The 19749-nt window shown below is 43.2% G+C and overlaps 1 long non-coding RNA gene across 1 annotated transcript in view; it reads right to left on the minus strand.

Annotated features, from left to right (window-relative positions):
- The window catches only part of LOC147756034 (uncharacterized), a 46983-nt gene that overhangs the window by 22947 nt on the left and 4287 nt on the right, over positions 1–19749 (minus strand). The gene's annotated exons all lie outside the window — the stretch shown is intronic.

The raw sequence follows: 19749 nt of genomic DNA on the forward strand, positions 1-19749 counted from the left end.
TGACAATTTCATTGCCTGTTCTCGTAGGCTGCAAAGGTATTTTTGTCCGAATAGGGATAAAAACTATAAATTTTACAATCATAAGTACATACGTTATCTTAAATCGATAACAATTCCAATGTGTTGTTGAATTCGCGCTTCTATTGAGTCGCGCGAAATTCTAAGTGAAAAATCTTCTCTCAGTACTTGTACCTCAGCCTCACCTATAACACCGATGCTTAAGTTGATAATCATTACCTATATGCAGCAGCTGCTCTGGCGATGAGCATTATCTCGAACGTTACGACCACGTCTAAGACCTATAATCTAACAACGTTATTACAATATTATCCGCTATGGAGCTCCGGCCGATTTCAATAAGTGTCGTAAACTAGGACGCCGCCTTATCTTGCCCATAAGATAGACCGCCATCGAATCAACCCTCGAAATGTTTTTTCTTTTTTGACACAGCTCTCGGGTCGATTTTGTCCTCAGGAAAAGGATAGCTGATTTATCGATCTTTTCCTTTTCGTCTGATTCGCATTACGGTCTTTCTGATTTAGAGCGCACCGCAAAACCGCTGTCTCTGACGGTGAAACTGGGCTAGCCGAGCTTAGTCCAAAGTCTTACCCAGTAGCCAGGGTTCAACCACGGGATCAATTGTAGCACTAACCCGCCAGCACAGTTAGAGGATAATAACACGAACGGTGCTCTTGAGCAGCGATACTAGTTTTTTTTTTTTCTATTAGCTAGGGCTGATGTGCTGCGGACGACCCAGCGGAATCGACATCGCCTTCACCGTCAGGGCTGAACCTGATCAAAACAACTTCGCTATTTGATAGTGGCATTGTTTCCGATCGTAGAAAATCAGTTGCCATCGTTGTTGTGTCGACCGAGTGAAGTAAAACTAAAGCAGTGTTTTCGTCTTCGTAAAAACAAAAACGGCAACCAGGAGAATAACAATATCAGCGGTAAAAAAATCAAGCACAAAAAATCAGAAATCGGCTATACATCTTTTTGGCCGTTAGACGATAGTCGTTGCGCGCTGGTCGCGTTGTATCCTATCAGCATATAATGGTGCTGCGAGCATGTTGACGACATACCAAACGTCAATAATGTTTGGAAAGTATATATAGAAGAAACACGACGATGTGTTTATATGAATACATGAAGAGAGGACACGACGGGTACGAGACAAGGCGCGGATGAAACATAGAGGGATTCGAGAGACATAAATTGCCTCGTATCAATGAATGACGAACAAAAACACAGTTCACATAAACAGCGTCTAACTATTCGATTATTAGAGATATTGCAAGAGACAAACAAACGATAGTCACAACGAACGGGTGACTACGTGGGCATTACGGCGTAGGTAAAACCTCTTCGTCGGTATTACCTGCTACGGTACCTCATAGTAGGTCACTGCGACAACACAGAAACTGAAAAAATCGGACTGTTCTATTAGTATCGAGCACTTGTTCTTATATGTATATATGAAAAGAAGAACGTATATATATATATATATAACTCCAGTATGGATCATAACCGCTTGTACCGTTTCGATAGTGAAATTCTTCTCGTTTGATTGATTAAGTGAATCACATCGGCGTGTGCTTTTAACCTATTCAAACATAACCGTAACTTAATAACACACGTTTGCTCTAGGCCACAAACTTTTACTTATGCGATCTATAGAACTTGATGAACTCACAATTATGTCGTTGTAAAATTAGTGTTGAACTGCCCGTTTTGTCTATGTGTTAAATAAGTGTGTTCCTAAGGTTAGGCACACAAAATCTTTTCTGCTGCATCGAGACCCTCACTTGCAGCCTCCCTTATGCATCTAGTTTGTAACAGGAGGTCTCGATCAACTAAAATAATGAATCTGCCAAACTTTTCTACAAAAAATAACTTTCCAGCACAGTAAGTAAAAACTTACACGAACAAAGCTCCAGTTATTCACACCCGTTTAAGTGCTTTTATCACGTGGAAACGCGTACGTAGGGAAACCGCACAGAACACAATCGCGTACACTGACTGCCCTCTTACACGTTTCTGAGTAGTTGTACTCAGTAATTAAGCCGTCATATATTTGCACCGGCAATACGACTAGCGTCAAGGTACTGTTATTGGTGGTGACGATGATGATGGTGTGCCTGATACAGCCGCTGGCGGCATCAACGTATTCTTGAGGGTGGAACCTAAGCGCAGTGAGCGTTCTAGCAAAGTAAATGTTATAGAAACATTAGCCGCTTTCGTGTCGGAAGCATTCCGACTTGTACCGCATCGACCACGTTCCAGCCAGCGATCAGGCGATTTTCACGCGTTAACACCAGCTTGTTTGTAGATAAACATATGCTCGAGAAGCGTGGTGCCCTGTTTGTTTGTAAGTCGTTACTCTATTGATGCCTACGCCTTGCGTAAAAGTATAACTGTACGTGTGCGTTTGTGTGTGTGTATTTATGTGCATATGCGAAAGCCATTGCTCACAATTCGAAAATGGGTCGTCGAAGCGATCGAAGTTGCTTGGGTCACCGCAGTCAGCGTACTGGCGACATCCATGGTTTCTACATGCGACCAGTATCAAGTTGAACCAGTAACGTTCGTTCACTAGACAACCGGATCCGCTGAAGATGGCTATTGTTCCTCTGTAATGGTCGTCCTCTCATAAGGTAGAGCACCTAAAGGTCGTGATCAGTGCTAGCGGCGGCCTAGTCTCCTCGAAGCTGAAGACTCAGCCACAATATCCATTGACGGGGATCAAACAGAAGTGACGTTTTTGGGTGGCGTCTTCAATTTCTGACCTAATTTGTTGTAACAACAGGAAAAGCAAAAATCGTAGTGGACTGCCTGCAGGATCTTCTGTGCGGAGTTTATGCGGTCATCTTTTGAGTTTTTAGTTGCGTCGACTAGGCTTGGTTATCTGTGCGCGATAAGAGGAAATCTCCTCTTTTTTGTGCAGTTTTCGAATAACTCTTTCCAAAAGTCCTGCCACAACAGAAATTGTCTTCTCCAAATCGCTGGAGGCCTGAGACGTTGTCCTTGTACCAGAGTTCGAGTGGCAACAGCCAGCGTTTCAGGCAGCCATGTTTGATGTCGACGGTATCCGTTCGTTCTTTCTCGCTCGTTTGGGTTTTCCTCTGCTCTTGAGTTGCGACTCTCAACTTCTCTCTTGTTGTTTTATTTTTGTCCTGATTCTTCGATACTTTCACCTATATAACCGGCATTTTTGCCGTTGGCAAGCAGCTATTATTGCGCTATGTACTTCGTTCTTTCCTTCTTGCCTGCTACCTGGTCGTTGCTTGTTTCTCGCTGCAGATTGCTTCTGCTTATGGTAGTGGAAGAAGCAACAGTAATAGCGGCCGGTGCGACAGATGCCGCTGAAACTTTTCGGGTCTCTTCAGTCTTCATCTTCTTGGGCCTTTTTCGTTCGTTCGCTTTTTTGCGCCGCCGTGAAGATTAGAGACGTGAAGATGAAGAAAATCAGATGACAACGAAAAGGAAGACGGAGGCGAAGTGACAGCGGCCCCGGGGGAGACCGAACCGACCCCGGGCACCAAACTTCGGCAATGGCTTCAGGCGCGATCAGACAACGGCTAACACCGCAATATCCTCTTCAACCGAAGTGACATTTGTGATAACACCACCCCGTTCCTGTTGCTGTCGCTAGCAGCCGAAACGTGAACTGCGAGCGTTTTGCGTGTCGCGCGTCTGAGTTGAAGGCCTCGACGACTGCTGGAGCTGCCATTTCCATGCCGCTTGCTGCTGTTACCCCTCAGGTGAGGTCGTTGAGCCTCTATTTGGTACTGCTGTTGTTGCTATAGCGAATTGGGACGAACGACCCGGTTTAATCCGGCACTGCAGGGTGACCGCTTGCGCGCCCAAATCTGCAAACCACGGGGAACAGACCACAAAGTCAAAGAGAAGTGCAGCATCGGCGACATTGTCGATGGTCGTGGCGATGCTGCTGATAACGACAACGACAACCACTAAATGCTATGCCGGAGACCCAATAACAGCAGCTTTAAACCGACCAGTCGCAACGGATCATAGAGCGTTAAGGCAGATTCAAGCAGTGCTCCAGAAGCAGGGTTTCGGTGGTGTGGTAACGTCATCGCGGCTGCCTGCTGGCGTCTGAATCAGTATCCTCTGCTACAGTATACAGAGTCAATATTTGGCGCGCACAGATCCCGAACATCAGTTTGAGCTTCAAATAGATTTAGCAAAAACTTTCTGTGCACCCGGTTCGCAACTTGACATGCACGGCATTCAGGCAAATAAACATGGATTTATGATAGAAAATGGAACGCTGCATTTATTGCCTGTCCAATGAGCGCGCAAAGAGTAGAGAATATATTAGTTAAAACAGAACAACTTACTTTGTTCTCAATCAGAAATTTAGACGACATTGTCATTGAATTAGTTTCGTCAGTTAGATATGGCCAGTGGATTGAATGTCACGTAAGCACTTACGTTGTGACGACGAAACTGGTATGACAGTCAGGTCGCGTGCATCAGGTAAACGAGGTCTATTTATTGTTTAACTTAGACTGAATATCACCGTTTAATGACACTGAAGTATCGTCGTATTCATTTATCATTTATAACGGTAGCAGGATTTGGGGTAACAGTTGATGTTTTGAGGTGCATCGACGAGCTACTTATGACCCGCGTAATACCAAAGCTGCTGCGCTTTCTTCATGCAACCAATGCCCGCTAAAAAAGAGTAACTGATCAGAGCTGTTCGTTGGGTGCTGACTTATACAGCGCGTTAAGTCTCATAGTGATAGATGATTTGTGCACAAGGGTGTGGCAAACCATCTAAATCCAACTATATCTGCGTTTCTTAACCATAGCACAAGTGGAGAAAAAGGCGTCGGCTAGCAGCCAGTCCTTTTTCCAAAAAAGCCCTATCAGGCGCATAAAGACAGAGTAAACCCCCTTATATATATAATTTCAATATGGACCTATCGATATACGGCAATTGTAGCTGATAGTGCTTTTGTGATTTTATTTGTTTTATCTTGTTAATAGTTTTAATAATAATAATTGACTGTTGCTCCTATACAGTGTGAACCCGTATAAGCATAATCGTGGGAATAAACTGATCCTTCGTTAGATACTAAGATAATAACATGATACAATCAATAACACGATCTGTATAATTTCGGAGCACCGGTTCTTCCACTCGACCCCTCAATATTTAAAGCGGGCCAATCGCCAATTTGCTGATCCGATCATACAAGCTATCGTTGTATAATACAAGCTTCGTATATATAATTTTAAGGAACATATTTAGGTAGATATAATACCTATGAGACCTAAGGTTCTCTCGTAGCCTTCCTTTCATCGTATATTTGTTGGGTTTGTCTAATAGTAATATATACAAGCAGTTATTCGAACGAATCAGGTGGTCGTACGCGTTTTCCTCCATTGGCCGCCGTCATCAAGAGCCATCAGTTCGTCTGAAGCCGACAACCGAATGAAAATCGAAACCGCGTTGGTGATCAGACTGAGCGATAATACGATCGGATTGACAATGCCAATCAAATTTACAATTGTTACTGCAGTGTTAACGTCGCATTTCATTTCAGCAAGTGTCGCTGCAAAAGCTCGACGCTCTCCTGTTACGTTCGCTTTCGTGCTCCTGGGTGCTAATGTCATTGACGTCAGCTTCACGTTACGTCAGCTTACTAATTGCCGCCCTGTCCCCACAGTTAAATACCTCCTTGACAAGGGACAGTCACCCCTTGACTGGCCAGTGAGTTTGAGAAGCCGCTACGATCCTTTCGATTTTCTCGGTCGCCCGTTTGGGTGTCATGATGCGGTCTGCAACGGCAATTGATGGACTTTCGTTCCGTTGTCTGTTATTAATACTATTAACAACAATGACGAAACTAACAACAACAACACGGCGACGAAATCTGCTATTATTAACACGAGATAGCAGCCAAGCATCAAATGGAGTAGCGACGCCATTGCGCGGAAGAATCCTGCAGCCTCCGAACGGGTCGTATCGCCCAGGTCGATAACTGGTGCCCATGCGTGCGAAGGATCAATTTTTAAGAGCTCATCAGCGATACAGACAACGTTGGCAAGGAAGAAGGAAGTCTTCAGCGAGTGACGTTCAGCCACTCGACATGATCCATGAGTAAAAAAAGATCGGTAACAACATACACGACAGACAAAATAGAGCAAACTTTCCTATCACATGTAAAGAGAGCACGCAAAAAGCCGACGTAAGACGGCCGGCAACCACAAGCAGCATCAAAAAAAGAACGGGCCCAGCCGGCCCAGTTGAACCGAGGTCAAATGATTGTCACTGATCAATTGTACCATAATTGCAATGCCGACAGCTGAATCTCGTATTTGGAACGGACCGGTCGCTGGTTGATGAGTGCTACCATGACAGTCTGATAACATTTGGCATCCGGTGTCAAGCATCGATATGTCGCTTGATGTATTAAATGTGGGTATTATTTTAACGTGTGACGGATCATCCATGACACAGCTTTACCTTTGATGTTAACTAATTATGCATCTATTTTAGGTTTATATGGTAATTTGCTGCCTATATTTAGAGTTAGTCAATGAGCATTAATAGGCAATTGTGTAGCCGCTATAACGTATAGGAGGTTTTTATAACGGATCTCGTTTGAAGTATAGCGAACGACTGTGGTTGCACTGCAATTTTTATTTGATTTAAGACCTGACGCTGAGATTCTCAAAAATTTGGGAAAAATCGATTCAATAATGTCTACTTGTTGTTTTTTTTTTTCTTAAGATTTGTAGCTCATAGAAACGTGCATTACAGGAAGTTGGTCAAGTGTTAATCAAGGACAAACGATAAACGCTCTGAAGTTACCGATATGAGCTGTACTATGTACAACCAACAAAATCGAAGTTGAGAACTTCGATGGAACATTTTTCAATGTAAATTTTCCTTGGCACTGCTCCTGCTCCTATGCATTTATGCATATTTTAACCGCCGAGTTTCAGACTCACCCGTAAAGTTTTAGCTTTATTGAAAATCTGCCTCTTAGAACGAAGCGTATGTATGCGATGTTCCTTGTGTATGGCCGTTCATAAATACATTTTGTATACGTACGTATAGCGCGTAATAAAGGACGCGGCGGAAGGATCCTCAGCCGCTATGACCTGCTATCTCTGCACTTGTTTCGACGTATTTCGATTTTATTACTTTCCTATATCTAATGAAGGACTTTTCGTGACGATGCGCGAATTGCATCTATTATATAGTAATATTTTATGCCGATATATGTTCATAGCCAGAAGCTACCACGAAACTGACGATACTCTATCATACCGAACGCGTCTAGCAAAGGGCACGTATGTAGCTGGAGAATTACCCCAGAGGCTGCCAACTGAAAAAAATTGACACATGATTCCCTCTCACGCCCCACAGCTAGGCCCAATGACAATGATTGTCGGAGCGAGTTCAGGTGAAGACTTCGCACAGATTTGTATATCTAGACGGACATTTTGTTTCATTCGTTGCACGGCAGACAATTCATTTACAACTATCATGACGACATCAATTGACGAGATAGATAGCTGAAGTGATTCTTCCCGTACTTCACGGGTATCAAGTGAATTTGAGCTAAGCAAAGACAGCTTCGACAATGCGTACTCGTCCAACTCGTCATGGCGATAGGCGGCAGTTAGTTACAGTCGGGCGGGTAATCTTCGTAGACTGATCATAATAGCCTGCAGGTAGATACAAGCGCTTTTCCGAGCCTGGTATTGTGCCTTTTTTCTTTTCGTTATCGCTTTTTATTTCTGATCTGACGATTGTCCTACCGATCTGCACCGGCTCGCTGTCCAGCCGCATGGCAGTATCGCCTAATGACTGATGACGCTATTACGCTAACCTTTTACGGTGGCCGAGGGGTTAACCGGACGCCTGGTTGCCGCTTTAACTGGCTTCCCACTTTCTAGCAAGACAACAATGGTAAACACAATAGGCGAGCCCCCATAGCGCGCGTATTGTCGTCCCTTTTCGGAACGGGTCAGCTAAATAACTCTTGTCCCGTTCCTGCTCCGTCTTGGTCTTCTTCTGCTTCTCTCAGTTTACCTCACGTTGTTTTTCATCAGCTTTTGTTTAACACCAGCATCAGTCCTCCTTGAACGATCAAGCAGTCAAAACGAAGCTTTCATTATAGGCATGAGTTGCGTCTAATTTCATTGCATTGTTGGCGATACAACCGGCGCTGTTCTATTCTATACATGAATAGTAGCGATCAACACTGGGTGTAGGGAACAGCAGAGAAAAAACCGCGACAAACAGGAACACGTCGACGCGACTGAAAAACTATATCCGTCAACCACGATAGATTTGCACTTCCTTCCGGAGGCTGGCCAGCGCGTCCATTTTGGCACTCTTACGGACAAATCCATACTCTGAAGACAGCTGCGGGTTTCACGTAACTGGAAGTGAAGGGAAAAAAAAAGAGCGCGCACATAGCCCTAGTTTACTTCGCTGTTCTCATTATTGTTGCCACTACGAAAATACGACATTACTAACAGTTTCTAATTGTCGACGTGACGAAATACACGAGCGGTAGCATTTTGGGCATGATAACCTCCTATCCGAAAACAGCAGCAACGTTACAATGCTGCATTCAAGAGGTGAACGTCAGCCATGTGAAGACGACAGACATATTTTGTAACAGACTGAATGAGACTCGACGATAGTAAAATTATAGTTCTTCGTAGAAGTATACAGTGTACAAAGGCGCTTGTCTGCCCGTTGTACTGAACTGATAAGAAAGAATTGGTATTTATGGCACGATGTCCGTACTGACCCTAAGAATGATCTGGCCCATCGAACTATCCGGGCATATTTCTGATTGTCTGGGTTCTCGTCTTTGTTCTTGTTTGTTGTTGAAGTGCCAGGTGCAATGTTCACACTTGATTACTCGCATTAAAGGCCGCTTCATCGCGATGACTTGACATTTGCATTTGTTGTAAAAGAGTCATAATGTTGTTGCTAGCCCGCTACTGTTCTAGAATTATTTGGCTGGCCATTTGTCTTTCAAAATATTTCAGCATTATTTATAGGATAAGTGTGGACGATAGCCATGACAAATCCTCGTTCTTTGACTCGTCTTACTTGAAGGGTTCACTCGTATTACCCTGAAGCCAGACGAGTTCGACAGCAAGACATACGTGATTTACATACGACAGCTTATGGTGGGAGTTTCTCCTCTTCAGCCCAGGCTGTTTTCTTCCTCTTTCTGTCTATATGCACATTGAGGTTTATGGAATAATATGTTACTATACTTTTCATTGGCATCCGAAGCTGAGTGAGAGTCCGTAGAGCTTCGTTGGGCCGAAAGTCCTATAGACAACCCCATGACCTGTCGCACTTTACCAGCTGTTTCAGGCTGCTTGTTTTCGTTACTAAATTTGCGGCTATAATCCAGTTAGATCTATATTGAGTCCGTGTGTCGGTTGGAGAACGATCTCTCACATCGGAAGCCATAACGGTTCCAAATACGTGCACTATGCACCGTTTGAAAGCATAGTCATTTGGACACCCAACACACAAATTTAGAGAACTGACAGGTAGGCCGAACTTACCTCATTTACCCTCGACTTCGGCTGTCTCACAGGTTCGGCTGACTACAATAAGCTGTTGTTGGTAAGGTAACCTAATCAATCAATCAATGGTCTCCGCCGTAGGAGCACTTTGTTAGCCCAGTTAATGTCTACGCTTATAAGCCATTGTCATTATTAAGAAAATCCGAATATGCGGGTTGGAAAAGCGGCAGACATGCAAAGGGGCACCCCGTCAACGAAAACAATCACCCAGAGGCATAAACTAGTTCACCGGTACCACCGTGCTAGTAATGTTCACTACGATGATTATTATATAAATATTTTTCAATAGGAAATTTCGTCATTTATTAGCTATTTTATATACATATAACAGCAGTGCTCTGTGGATCTAGGTATATGTGCGCATAGCAACGTCATCTTGAGATAAAATAACTATTAAGGTCGCGTTGTTTAGAACTTACTTAAAGATTTCGAAAATAGTACATACGTTGAATGCTGCAGGTTCCGAGCAAAGCTGTATGTTAATAGTATAAAAAAATAAAAACAATATATTTATTAATAATGGGTACTTGATGATATAATATTTTGGATGTAACAAGTAACTTCATGCATGTAAATGAACCACTGGCTGAATATTAATGATTAGTTCTCAAACAAACGAGCCTTAAGTATTCGACTTAGTACTACACAAAATAGGCCAATATAATTATTTGATGTTTCGCATCGGAATATATAAACATAGACGTTACACTATACATGCAAAAAAGCCCGCCTAAGCTTCTTTTTTCCTCAAACTCTACAATATACATAGAGTAACGGTTGCTTCCTGGAAAATATTTACCTGGAAGATATTTGTTTCAATGACGATATGGTACCGTTGTAGGGTTCAGTTATAATACGCTGTGTATACCGGACGCACAGTATGTTACGTGGGCGTTGAGGAATGAAGTGAAATTTTAAATGAGAGAACTTTACCGTCTTAGTACGATCTGAAATCGTATATAAGAATGGTCGCAGGACTATTCAGTGTAAACGAAGCTTGTCTAAATTCATGATTCTGTATATTATAATTTTAATTGAGTATTGACGGGCACGATTGGGGCACCACGATGATGTTTGACGCTCAGCATGGTTTTTGTTTTGTGTCATTTTCAATCCATCTGTTTTTGGGTCGGGTTGTTACCCGTTTGTTGTTGGTCCTAATTTTGCCGTTATCGCTGCTCCTACCCCCTGCAGAATTCTGCGACGTGGCAACCAGCGTAATGGCAAGACGGCTGTCCATGAATGACATTCACTCCCGTGATGCTTTTCTAATGAGTAAAGCAGACTATGAACGGCTATCGGTAATTTTCGCCAAAGATTCAAATGACAGTCGAGCGGGGAAGCGGTCAGACAGTCCTTGGTTTGATGATGTTTTCGGCAAATAGATGGATTTTTTCTTCCGTCTTTTTGCATCGATTGGTCGTCGTTGTTACTCAGAAGCCCTGGCAATGCTTAGATGCATTTATTGCCGTGGCTACTGCTGCTATTGGTGGATGTTGTCTGGCTGATGTTTCGTCCATCTGCATGCTCCATAAATCTAACGTATAAAGCACTGATTGATAGGCGACGGGTACGACGATGAAGCTGGGTGAGCAGACGACACAAAGCTATACGTCGGAATCGACGCAGAGACTCAATGGCGATAGATAAAAACAGAGATAGACCGATGAAAACGATCTTAATGATGCATCAAGCAGCAATTCTCTTTTGGATCTATTCCTATTTCAACAGGTTTTTACCCTAAGTAATCAAATCAGATTAAATGAAAAATCGTTAATATGTCATATGTGGCCCAGATATCATCTTCCGTTTGGTCTATTTCTATCTTCGCTTTCTGGTTCGCTATGTTCATCGCTCTTGCTCACCCTTGCCGCCATCATCGCGTTCTTCATTTTTCCCGTATTCTTCTATCGGTTACGTATATTTTTGTTCGACCATTTTTTGCTGCTCTTCATAAGAGTCACATAAACCATTGGCATGCCCATGCACGCATTCAAATACACGCAGAAAGGCGCAAACACTTAAATACGTACAACCAACGAAACAGACACAAGCGTTCTGACACGAAACAAAAAGTTTCATTAACCATAATATAGAGGTTACGGCCACCCCTTGGAGAAGTTGACGAAGTCGAAGTTTCGATTGTATCTGACGCGGATGTAGTTGTTGCAGCGGTAGGAGTAACAGTACTGTGACAAGCACGCGATCAGCACCGAAAAATGCGTTCATGAATAAGAAAACTTCGATTTCATTATGACGCTGACGAGAAGAAGTGGCCGCATTACGCTGCATGCATCTGTGCATCGTATGCAATAAATACACTAATAAATAATAATAATCATAAGACTCCAAAATAAATGATATCGCGCCACAATGGAGTCAGCGGCTCGTGCGGTTAGCTAGTTCACATCACGTATACGAAAGGGCGTTACAGGTCAAACGAATACAGGTCTTTAACGAAGCAAATGAAATAAACTCAACGCCATTTTCTCACTCCATTCGCTACGATCTATATACAGGTGGTGTACATGTGATGACCGTCATTCTGTTTTTTGATTTTTCAACACATTTTTTGCATAGTACCAGAGGCTAGTTTGGGACGCTAGAAAGATATGCGCGGGGAGTCGATGGCGGGAAATTCGAACCACATATCTGTGTGTGAGTTGTTTTAATAATAGCTGACATTCTAAATTGACGTTGTAAGTATATGTGTGTGTGTGTGTGTGTGTGTGTGTATAGGTCTTATATGAATTTGTTTGTCTAGCTTTTCGGTTCAAGCTATTATTGTCCTGTTTAGAATACTACTATATTTGCTAATGGGATCTTTTAGCTAATTAGTGTACCTTATGACCTAGCTGATTCTGGTTCGAAACAGTCTGATAATAAACTGAATTTAAATAACAAGCGAAGCACATGATGTGGCCAGAAACGTTGAATTTTATCACCCTATAGAAATAAATTACAAAACAATTTTTTACGAATGCTATTTTCTGTTAATAATGTCGGCTGCTGAAGTAATGTGTCGTGGCATAAAAAACTAACAGGTTCCTGATGCTATTCGAAATAAATCTATAGGATTAATTGAGGCTCCGCTAAAAGAAGCTGGTTGGAAGGCAGAACGTAGGACTGCTGCCGGATGATTTGTTCCACGGCTGTCCGTTTGTCTCAAATCTCGTCTTCGTCTTCATTTTCCATGTCAAATAGCGTCCGAGCCTTATCAAACAGCCTCATTAGTGAACAACTCAAAGATAGTACGAATGCATATCTGTCCCTGACGTAACGTCAACGCGATCTTGAATCTGCGTAATGCTGCCGTCTCATAGTTGTCTCTGGGTCTATTCTTTCTGAGCTGGTGAGACCCCTATCTCCTGCTTACTGCTTCGAATCGCCTATGGCGGCTTCTACTGAAGCGGTGACAGTTGCTGTCACCTGACCAAACGCCCCACAGACGATTGCAAATACGCTGAAGGCAACGTCGACTATAACGACGTGGTCAGGACGCTGAGCCACAGCAGTCAGGCTGATGTTCTCTCGTTGTCTCCCCGATCGTTCTTCTGGCTTCAGCTTACTTGCTTTCTTTCTCTACGTTTTATCCGCTTTGTAGCGTAAAAAGAGGCGCGTCTTCGATTTCATCAAAACGAAAGTGCCCCGGTAATTGTCGTGGGGCACCTGGCCACTGTTTGGTCCAAGCGGCCGATGACTCATACTGTCTCATCCATAACAGTCCTTCTATCCTGAATTTGTTTTCCTAACTAGGACGAAGTTTGGTTCACGAAGTACTCTCAATGTTTTCAGTTATAACCTCCTTAAACAAGCTAAATGATCCGGAGATGACAAGACAAGTTTAAAAGAAGACAGAAACAAAATAGTTTGCTGTGATCAAGTATCTGCTGTCAGTTTACAGCTCTACGACTTATTTTGGCTGGTTTTTTTTTCAAAGTACACTTACCTGTGTGGTCAGTAAGTATGTCCACATGTTATCCTGAAATTGCAAATCTACCACGCATAAAGGTCATCCACTGAGTAAATTTAGAGTTAGATGCTGCCTGGCACTTTGTGGTGTTTTTTTGGGGCGTAATGACAAAAAAAAGCTTGCCCATCTCGGATGATCAGCCTCGTTAACTAGGACGCTCGCCAGTCTCTGTTCAAGCGACTACTGGCACTAAAACCCAGGTTGGCCTTTTCCCGTATATACCGCACGCTATAGGAGGGCACAAAAGCCTGTATAGCATACCCCTTGATTTCCCAATAATGCGAATCCCCACTTGCCTTTCTTGGATCGAATTGAAAAATCAATGCGACTGTTCAGTTCTTCTATTCGATTAGTCCGCTTATTCCTTTGTAGTTGCCCTCGTTGGCATGTTACGATAACCCAGTTGGAGTTATTCCGTTGCTCTCCTTAGACGTTTTATTGTAGTGCTTAAGCAACTCCTTTAATTTGCTTGTGATTGCGTTGTTACACAAAAACATATCCGCATCCTAATTATCCTGTTATTTGGCGAATACTTCCCAATTTTTCTGTGTAATGCGCTCGTTGCCAAGTCGTTTTGTTAATCCGCTACCCTTTCGCTGGTATCCCGTTAGTTCCATTAGTTAGTCTATTGGTTCAAAATAAAATTAAACTGAACTTGCAAAACTTCTAGCATACACTACGATCCCTCCAAACGCCCAACAAATTAGCGAATCCAGAAGCATCAAGGACTTCAGACGTTTGGGGGTATTTTTTGGGAAATTGGACACAAACATTCTTTGATAATACAGCCAAAGGCGGTGTTGTATTTACTTGCGTTTGTTCGAAGCAGTCGTGTGAGTCCGACAGCAGACTCATGTTGTATTGTTCCCATCCTAGTGTTACATCCACATTAGAAAACGAAAATCTCGAAGCGAAATATCCTCTCTCTTAGCGGTCGATGGCCATCCTTCAAGCTTTGCTAATACGGATTATTATAGGGATGCTTGGACAAACAGCTGAAGCTGCTATTCCCGCGACTGACACGATGGCCGTTTGATCGTGTAAACGTTCGTGCTTCGCAGCCTTCTGACTTTGGCAGTAGACGAAATCAGCCATTGGCACCAGTCGATCAAAGCGCTAATTAACGTGTTGCTGTTCCACAGATTTGAAGATAGGAAGCTCCCTCACAAGCACAGCTTCGCTCCGGTCACATCTTTTAACAGGCACAGAAGTAGAACATGAGACAAGACAACGCCGACATTAATACAATGTTAGTAAAGTACTGAAGGCAGCCAGGTCACTACGAATAAGGACAGTTGTCGCCTGCAAAGATATCTACTCTAACTGCCGTAGCTACACCTCTACGCGTTCTCTTTTAGGAAGCTCCTTGTTTTTCTTCTCTAAATCTCGCCTCTGCCTGCCGTTCCACAAACGCCTTGTGATGTGTACAGATTATAGCAGATCGGTTCATCAGGGTTTCGACTGATATTAACGATTTTTCGCATTGATCGGGTCTGCAATATTTGCCTCGCTCAAAAAAAGCCTACAGCAGTATCGCTTTCTTGTCCGAGTTTTTTTTTTTTGACAAGCGAGCAACGTTCGTTCCCTCGTCGAAGACGATCTGCACAGTGGACCTAGGCGTATCTTATGATAGCTTCTAGCTGAAGAGAAACAAAAATCTGCTCTTCTCTCTGCAGTCGGCTCGTTCTGCGTTGGCAGTTGGTCTGATTTGACGCTCATCATTGTAACCGACTAATGGTGTTCTAAGCTTTGCTGCTCATTGATGCGCCACGTCGTCCAAACGTGTATAACTAACCGTTATCGAAACGTCATGAACCGTCGTTGAATAGACTATTCAGTGAACTCCTAATATGTAGGTATACGTATCGCTTAGTCAATACGCTGTACAGGTGTCATCATCTCCCGTGATAACCACAATAATCGAAGACAACGAATTCGCTTTAGCATTTTTCCAACTACACTAACATATACACACCGAAATAACCCGTTGATAGCGCTGTATTAAATTTACAGCATTGTCTTACAGCAGCAGATAGGTTCGCGGCCCATCGCTTCGACCACTTGCCTCAGGTTTAAACTACCTCCATTTCTTAGCACCTCATCTTGTCTTCATTCTGTCCCCCCTTACCCCCAATGGTCAGTCAAAATAGTCGCCCGTTTTCGTCTATCGTTTATCAACAAAGCGGCAAACCGGTGAACACACGTCCACGACAGTGTCGGACAGCGGCGGAGTTCAATAACATCTGATGGCGTGCACGTGTTGACAACGCGATTGGGGTCGAAAAATGGTCACGGCTCCCTCTCCCTTCGAATCCTCCAGTCTATAGCAGTGAGTTTACTTGCCATCACTGAAGCACCTCTTTGATTGTAGTGATAGTGATGATGTCGATAGCGGTGAAGTGGTGAAAGATTTGGCACTTGCTGTGACATCATTGCGGTATCGAGAACACGGGGATGCAACAAACACCATAGGACTAGCGTATAATCAACAGATGCGCTAAACGCACCGCGGCGGCTAACGTATCCGACACCGAATGTTCAGACTGTTTATGAAACACTCAAACGTCACTTAACGGTAACGAAAGTGACAAATATCGTTAGCGGCTATATGCTATTATTTTTATATTTATTGAGAGCAAAAAAACAGTAAATATACTCAATCAGTATTTGTTTTGGTGAAAAGCGGTTTATAGGAACCGACTTAAATATATTCATTGTCATCACCAACTCGAGTGGAGGTTATGATGTGCATGATCCGGGTAGCGTTTGTGCTAGCTAGCTAGCTATTTTGTGTTTGAAATGAGAGTCGTCGGACCGTGACTACGCTGCCGTATCTTTCTCAGCACGCGTTTCTATTCGTATTTTCTGATATAGCTAAACAGAAGGGTGTTTTCTTTACATTATACTTCCTGCTTTACATCGAAATTATCTGAACAGCATTGAAATCCTAATCGTGTACACACACACATAGTCAAGCAATTGAATATTTAACACCTTCTATTTCGGATCCACAGCCAGCTGACAGGTGTTAGACAGCAATCATATCAGAAGCGACATTTCTGACTTCTGCTAGCGTTATTTTGTAGACGACCGGGATGGAAATAGGTAGGGCGAAGACTTGCATGTAGGCGACGGTACGGCTCGTTACGGCAGAAATTTGTTATCGAATCTTCGGGTCAACGAGGCGAAACGCATAAGACATACGCAATGGATAGGAAAGAAAGCATTAAATATAGTACGACACAACCGTCGAATTGTCACGTTTCTCACAATCAGCAATGCAGTAATGACATTGTCTGCAAAGAACGGACAAACGGCTTGCCCGCAACCGAACCGATCGCCTACTTAGCGACGTCAGAACCAGGGAGATTTGCCAACGTACCTGCGGCATTTACAATGTGAACTCGATGGCCGAGAGCAAAAGGCAGTGGTAAACAACAACAATAGGATAGAAACGGGGCAGATACTGGCCTTCGGCAGCACTGTGTTACACAAACTTTTTGTGACCAATCTTGCTACCTAGCACAACAAGTTCTCTTGCTGTTACGGGGAACGAATCGACGCAAAGTCTGACGCAAGTCGGGAAAGTTTTTTCTTCTTCGGCTTCACAGATCGAAGCGTCAATAAAATCAGCTTTACGAAGTCATAAGGCATGTTGTGTTATCCCGGTCGAACGAAAGGGGCGGTCAACGACTTTTGCAGACCATGTTTTTTTAAGTTGTGGGCGTGCGCTCACGTGTGCTACCAACAGCGCGAAAAAAATGCGTACAGGCAAAGTCTTTATATTATATATCAGCTCTATAGTGCTCTACCTGCATCCTACATGCATCCATAGCGTTCTCGTCGTCTTCGTTGCTGCTGCTGCGCGCTTTTGGTGAGAAATGGATGTTTACGGAGATGTTCTGTCTACGGCGGTGTCAAGATCGTGCGGCTGTCTGCCTGACAGATGAACGGTCACAATTTACCTGCCTGTGACGTATCTTCCAGTTGTTAATTTATTTTTAGGCTCGTTTTAAAAATATATATATGTGCGAGTTTTTGCCATTTGTTGTACTGTTGCCACCTTTTTTTCTGGCGAAGCTGTTGGTAACTGTTGCTGCATGCGTTTGTGGTACCAGTTATTACGGAATTACAGTACCGATGAAGCTGGCCACAGGTAATAGGCAGTCGGTGAATGCCGAAACTATCGCAATCATATTGCTAAAGAAGCCAACTAAGGAAGCTCCCGGGAAAAGTTAGACGCGTAACCTTCGAACAGACAGGGCTTTAGCGGGTACAATTTTCAGACAAGATGACAACGGAAATGACGTTTACTCTGAGTGTTGATGGGCAATGTCATCGGGCCTCGTACGCCCCTCGAGTCCTCTCTCAGTGCCATCAACATTGCTATCGGCTCCGCTACCGTTCTGTGCGGTCTGGCGTGCGCGAGAGATCTGGTTGAATAGCTGTGCTTATCGTCCGTACGCGGCCCATGGAGACGTATAGAAAAACGCAAAAAAACAACATATACAATTAAAACGCAGTACCAAAAGCGCCATCGCCACAAATAATGGGACTCGGTCCAAAACCAAAATACAGAGACACATACGAATGAGGAACGCACGACGACCGCATCGAAGTTCTCAACAAAGCTCCGGATAGTCTATACAAAGCCAATACAAATACAAGAAAGCCTGCAGAGAAGCTTATTGTTTGTATGCCATAATAATCAAATAACGTGATGTTGTAGTGTCTTGATATTCGCGATCGGAGTCGGTGCAGAGGAATTAGGTGAACCTGATGCGTGTGTAAATCCACAGATGTATATATATATATATATATGTGTGTGTGTGTGTTTGTTTGCACGTGCACGCGGACGTACACAAAGATGTCGACAAGACAAATGTTGCGAAAAACAACAATCCATTAGTAGCCACATTTCGTTCAGCAAGATCTGTTGCGCTGGTGTGAGACAAGCACTTATATTCGTTTATCCATATACAGCATTAGATGTGCGAATCTGGGTCCACCCAACCCACCAAATAACAGCATTCGCGACCCGCCCCAAACGACAGAGTTCGATTATTTCTTTCAACTTGTATCGCCTACCTGTGCGTAAAGCTCTCCCACACGCCCAACGTTCAACTAGACGCAATCTCTCCCACATTTATTCAAGATTATATATACAATGTTTGACAACAGAGCTAGTTACTAGGCTAGGGGAAGTTTGTTAGCAAAGCTCAACTTCGTCAGCAGTAGTCGATGCCTAAAGTCCATGCGCAAACCCTTGTAGCAAAGGGTTTCTATGTCAATAGTTTTGCCATATGATTGAATATTATTAAAAGGCTCACAACTCTAACGTGAATTACTGAATCGTGGGTTCTCCAATAGCAAGCATTTTCCCCCGGCTTTTGTGAGACGTTATAAATATCGAGTGATATACGATAGTTACGAGGGTCTATCGGCCCCCACCGCTGTGTATCAATAGTCGCACATTCACTCGGCTACCCTTACAGACAACGAGCGTTGCTACAGGTTATTCATATTCGATATTACCGGTACGGCATCAGCTGAACTCAAGGGGGATTCGAGCTATGGCATCTCCTTTTCTATTGTAGCAAAGGCGTTAATTGTACATAATTCTGAAATAAAATAAATTTAGAGGACGTTTATTTAGGTAAATATTAATAATGGCCACACTGTCAGACTATATTTGGTAGTAGCTAATTATAAAATTCGTGTTACATCACACTTGCAACAAGATTAACATCAAACTGCAAGTTCTGTCTTACAACCGATCATTTTCGGTTTGCTGAAAGTAAACAGTTACCTACAAGATTTGCGGGCTGTTTTTGGCTTGTTCTCAGTCTAAAATAGTAGCGTGGACATAACTGTACCCCCGCAAGACGCCCAACAAAAAAAAATACTAATATGCTTAATTATTCCCACTGGGTAAACAAGTTCCCAAAATCACCTCTTTACTATAGCCTTACCTTTGCTAAAAGGTTTAGTGAAGCGCGTTAGCTCCCTAAGCCGTATCGATCCATCCTATAACAGTACTACTTAAGAGAACTTATGAAACTGATAGTACGCGGTTGAATCTTATTAATTGGTCGACGTCGAATTCAAAGGATGTTTACTTTATTCATCGCGTCCAACATTGGACAGCCTGCTCAGGCTGTTAGGGCTAG

This window comes from Varroa destructor, unplaced genomic scaffold (genome assembly GCF_002443255.2).
Source record: "Varroa destructor unplaced genomic scaffold, Vdes_3.0 BEIS01000004.1, whole genome shotgun sequence".
Taxonomy (NCBI): domain Eukaryota; kingdom Metazoa; phylum Arthropoda; class Arachnida; order Mesostigmata; family Varroidae; genus Varroa; species Varroa destructor.